The sequence below is a fragment of the Gossypium arboreum genome, chromosome 7, assembly GCF_025698485.1.
Source record: "Gossypium arboreum isolate Shixiya-1 chromosome 7, ASM2569848v2, whole genome shotgun sequence".
Taxonomy (NCBI): Eukaryota; Viridiplantae; Streptophyta; class Magnoliopsida; order Malvales; family Malvaceae; genus Gossypium; species Gossypium arboreum.
Genome location: NC_069076.1, coordinates 50,992,231 through 50,997,582, shown reverse-complemented (window position 1 = coordinate 50,997,582; position 5,352 = coordinate 50,992,231). Strand labels below are relative to the sequence as shown.

The 5,352-nt window shown below is 37.5% G+C and overlaps 1 long non-coding RNA gene across 1 annotated transcript; it reads right to left on the bottom strand.

Annotated features, from left to right (window-relative positions):
- Positions 1-1,091: 1,091 nt before the first annotated feature.
- LOC128295238 (uncharacterized) lies at positions 1,092-2,226 on the bottom strand. The gene is made up of 2 exons (XR_008285581.1): positions 2,075-2,226; positions 1,092-1,254 (listed from the first exon to the last, which is right to left on the bottom strand). It is a non-coding gene; the product is annotated as an uncharacterized LOC128295238 (long non-coding RNA).
- Positions 2,227-5,352: the final 3,126 nt, after the last annotated feature.

The following is a 5,352-nucleotide window of genomic DNA, read 5'->3' as shown; positions in this document are numbered from 1 at the left end:
ACCCCATGTTTAAGCCACTGTACCTTCACTAATGAGATTTTCTTATTTCGTAGTTCTTTTACTTCACGAGCCAAAATACGAACCGGTTCTTCTTTATAACTCAAATCAGATTGAATCTCAACCTCTGATGGATTAATTATGTGTGATGGATCAGATCAATAACGTCGAAGCATCGAAACATGAAAAACGTTGTGAATCTTTTCAAGTTCAGGGGGTAAAATCAATCTATATGCAACCGGCCCAATTCGTTCGGATATTTCATACGGTCCGATGAATCTCGGACTCAATTTGCCCTTACGGCCAAATCTGAGCACCAAATGTAATGCTCCGTACCCGAGACCGTCGCCGAAGTCGAACACGAGGTGTTAACAGACTTAATTCATTACTTAAACAGCTCAAACAATTTATTTTTAAAATTTTCAGTCATGCTAACAATCTGCGCCATAGTCTCTTAAAAATTCACATCTGGAGTTACAAAACTTGAAATCCAATTCTGTAAATTTTCCCTGAAACTAGACTCATATATCTATTTACAAAATTTTTTATAGAATTTTTGGTCAAGCAAATTAGTACAGTTTATTAGTTAAAGTCTCCCCTGTTTCAGAGTTTAACTGCTCTGACCTCTGTGTATTGCGAATCAAATATCTCCCTGTATAGAGTTTCAATGACTATACCGTTTGCTTATAATAAAACTAGACTCAATAAGGAATCTGTACATATAAATTATGACTTCTAATTATCTTTGAACAATTTATGGTGAATTTCCAAAGTCATAACAGGGGATCCAGAAATTGCTCTGGCCCTGTTTCACAAAAATTTAAACATCTCATAAAATATAACTCATATACCTGTTTTGTTCATCCATATGAAAATAGACTCATAATTCTTAAATTCCATATATTATTCATCATCTAATTGTATCTCTACTATTTTTAGTGAATTTTCAAACTCACGTCACTGCTGCTGACTGAATCTATTTTATGGTAAATTTTACCTATTTCATGGTTTCCATGGAATAGCTAGCAATTTAGCATACATAACACCAAATATGATCATGATTAGCCATTCCAATGGCTAATCATTACCAAGCATTTCCATACCACTCAATAACCATATCATAAGACCATATACACAAAATGATTATAATGCTATACATGCCATACTCAAAATATACAAGCCATTATGCCAAGATGGTATACGGATAGTGTGAGCGTGCCTCCGACCGTTTCCGATTTCCGAGCTGGCTTGTCAACACTACAAGGAATGAAAAGGAGGGAGTAAGCATAAATGCTTAGTAAGCTCACATGCAAATAGCAAGTAACACAACTATATACGCAAACATAAAACATCATTTGTATAATCATCACCGAGACATTCATATCACATTTTCATTTATCATCTTACCATATTGTTGTTATATCGAGTTTTCAACGCGAGGGTTAAGTACATACCTGTTCAAAGTATTCATTTCACAACACTTACCAATACGTCCCTTTCATCTTGAGTATTCCTCCATTTGAGTAGAATTTTACCCGTTGAACACATCGAAATATAATTCGGATACATGGAAAGTTTGCACATAAGTGCCACATATGTAGCCAAGCTACCATATAACCCGCCCATAAGTGAACTCGAACTCAACTCAACGAGCTCGGGCGTTCGCATCCATAAGTGAACTCGGACTCAACTCAACGAGCTCGGATGCCTAGTTACATCTCTCGAACTCGGACTCAACTCAACTAGTTCGGACATTCGCATCCATAAGTGAACTCGGACTCAACTCAACGAGTTCGGATGCCCAAACATCCTAGTGACATGCCACTTGTATCCTAATCTATTCCTAAGGTTCAAACGGGCGTTTTCCTCGATCACACATCTTTGCCATCTTCCACAGAATATCGAAATTGATACTTCGGTGATAGTTCATACTCATCAAGTAATTACATAATTACGTATTATTCAACAATAACCACAAAGCATAATATTTCATGATAATAATCAGCATCATATCATATGAACAACATTAAATTGCTTAAAATGAAAATTATGTTACTACATTTACACATGAACTTACCTCGTATGCGAAAATGGCTACTTTTACCATTTCGTCCACAACTTGGTATTTTCCCCATTTTAGCCCGAATTTTAGTTTTCCTTGCTAATCGAGCTTGGAAGCTTGAAAAACCCTAGCCATGGTTTCTCCTTGCTATATTCGGACATGGGGTTGAAGATGAGCAAAATTGGCTTTTAATTTTGTATTTTAATTCATTTTACCCCTAAATGACCAAAATGCCCTTACTACTAAACTTTCCAAAAATTCCATCCATGTCCAATTTTTGTCCATAGACTTAGAAATTGGTAAAATTGCTATTTAAGACCTCCTAATTAATATTTCAAAACAATTTCATACTAGAAACTTCTAGAATGCAAGTTTTACAAATTATTCGATTTAGTCCCTAATTTCAATTTAAGCACTTTATGCATAAAATTTCTTCACGAAATTTTCACACAATCATGCAATCATATCATAGACTTCAAAATAATCATAAAATAATTATTTCTATCTCGAATTTTGTGGTCACGAAACCACTATTCCGACTAGGCCCAAAATCAGGATATTACACCTTTTTCCAAGGTGAGACTTTAAGAAACACTTTGTCTCCAACCTGATATTCAATGTCTTTTCTTTTTAAATCCGCATATGACTTCTGACGATCCGAAGCTGCTTTCAGACTTTCACGGATCACTTTTACATTCTATTCAGTATCTTTAATCAAATCAACCCCGAAGATTTTACTTTCACTAAGTTCGGTCCAAAACAACGGTGTACGGCATTTACAACCGTACAAAGCCTCGTAAGGTGCCATCTTAATGCTTGATTGAAAACTATTGTTGTAAGCGAATTCAATCAAAGGCAAATACCTTTCCCATGAACCACAAAACTCTAGGATACAACATCTCAACATATCCTCGAGTATCTGAATTATCCGCTCAGATTGACCATCAGTCTGGGGATGAAAAGCGGTGCTAAAATACAACTTGGTACCCAATGCTTCTTGCAATTTCTTCCAAAATCGCGATGTAAATCTCGGATCTCTATCCGACACAATATAAATAGGTACTCCATGTAATCGAACAATTTGGGAGACATATAATTCTGCCAATTTATCGAGCGAGAAATCCGTACGGACAGGGATAAAATGAGCAGACTTCGTCAATCTATCAACAATAACCCAGATTGAGTCTTTCTTACTCTGTGTCAACGGTAAACCAGATACAAAGTCCATCGTTACTCGATCCCATTTCCATTCGAGTATCATGATCGGCTGAAGTAATCCCGAAGGCACTTGATGTTCTGCTTTCACTTGTTGACATATCAAACACCTTGAAACAAAGTCAGAAATGTCTCGTTTCATACCAGGCCACCAAAATTGACATTTCAGATCGTTGTACATTTTTGTACTACCCGGGTGGACTGACATTTGACTACTATGAGCCTCACTTAAAATCATCGAAATAAGTTCCGAATTTCTTGGAACACATAATCGACTCTTGAACGTCAAACAATCATTGTCGTCAATCTGAAACTCTGATTCCACATTTGAAATGCATTCAGCTCGTTTAGTAACCAATTCATCGTCAACTTTCTGGGATTCAAGTATTTGATGAATCAATAATGGTTTGGCCTTTAATTCTGCTACTAATACATTATCAGATGAAATGGATAGGTGAACATTCATCGCTATCAAAGCAAACAACAATTTACGACTTAAAGCATTGGCAACCACGTTAGCCTTTCCCGAGTGATAATCAATGACGAGTTCATAATCTTTCAACAACTCAAGACAACATCTTTGTCGCAGATTTAAATCTCTTTGGGTCATCAAATATTTGAGGCTTTTGTGGTCCAAATAAATATGACACCTCTCTCCAAACAAGTAGTGTCGCCATATTTTCAAGGCGAATACAATGGCTGCTAATTCAAGATCATGGGTCGGATAGTTTTTCTCATGTGGCTTTAATTGCCTCGAAGCGTAAGCCACAACTCGACCTTCTTGCATCAACACACAACCCAGCCCAAGTAAGGATGCATCACTGTAAATAACAAACTCTTTCTGGGATTACATTTGTACTAGCATTGGAGCTTCAGTTAAACAGGTTTTCAATCGGTCGAAACTTTTCTGACATTCTTTTGACCATTCAAACTCAACATCTTTTTGAAGTAGTTTCGTCATTGGTGTGGCTATCATCGAAAAACCCTTTACAAACCGTCTGTAGTAACCGGTAAGTCCCAAAAAGCTCCTAACTTCAGTAACATTCCTTGGAGGTTTCCAGTCAAGTACGGCTAAAATTTTGCTTGGATCAACACGAATACCCGATGCGGATACCACATGTCCCAAAAAGCTAACTTCTCTCAATCAGAACTCACATTTACTGAACTTAGCATATAACTGTTTATCCCGTAAAGTCTGCAACACTAATCTCAAGTGCTCGGCATTTCAGTTTCATCTCGCGAATAGACCAAAATGTCGTCGATAAACACAACTACAAACCGGTCCAAACACTATCTAAAGATTCGATTCATCAAGTCCATAAATATCGCAAGAGCATTAGTGAGTCCAAACGGCATCACTAAGAACTCGTAGTGACCGTATCTCGTTCTGAAAGTAGTTTTAGGTATATCTGAGTCTCGAACTCGCAACTGATAATAACCCAATCTCAAATCTATCTTTGAGAACACTGAGGCTCCCTTCAACTGATCAAACAAGTCATCAATACGCGGTAACGGATATTTATTCTTTATTGTCACTTTATTCAATTGACGATAATCGATGTACATCCTCATGGTTCCATCTTTCTTTTTCACGAATAATACTGGTGCACCCCAAGATGAGAAACTCGGTCGAGCAAAACCTCTATCTGTCAACTCTTGCAACTGAGTTTTCAATTCCTTCAATTCCGTTGGTGCCATACGATACGAAGCTATCAAAATTGGTATGGTACCAGGTGCAAGTTCGATGCCGAATCGAACAGCCATATCGGGAGTCCCTCTCTGACTACTAACCCTGCCTACTGTATTTCTCGATGGTCTGCCTCTAGTCATTGTACCACTCGATCTCGTACCTTGTATCTTATTCTTTTCATTAGATTCCATGCAATCTCGAATAAAATGATCCCATGATCTGCATCTATAACAGGCCCTGTTAATAGACTTACCTCAACATTCACCTACATGTCGTCTTCCACATTGTGGACATTCAGGTTTTTCTTGTTGGTTGTTACCAACACAAGCAACCGAAGTAGCTCGAGAGTCCGTTGATGGTCGCTCCCTATTAGAAATTCCTGCAGTCG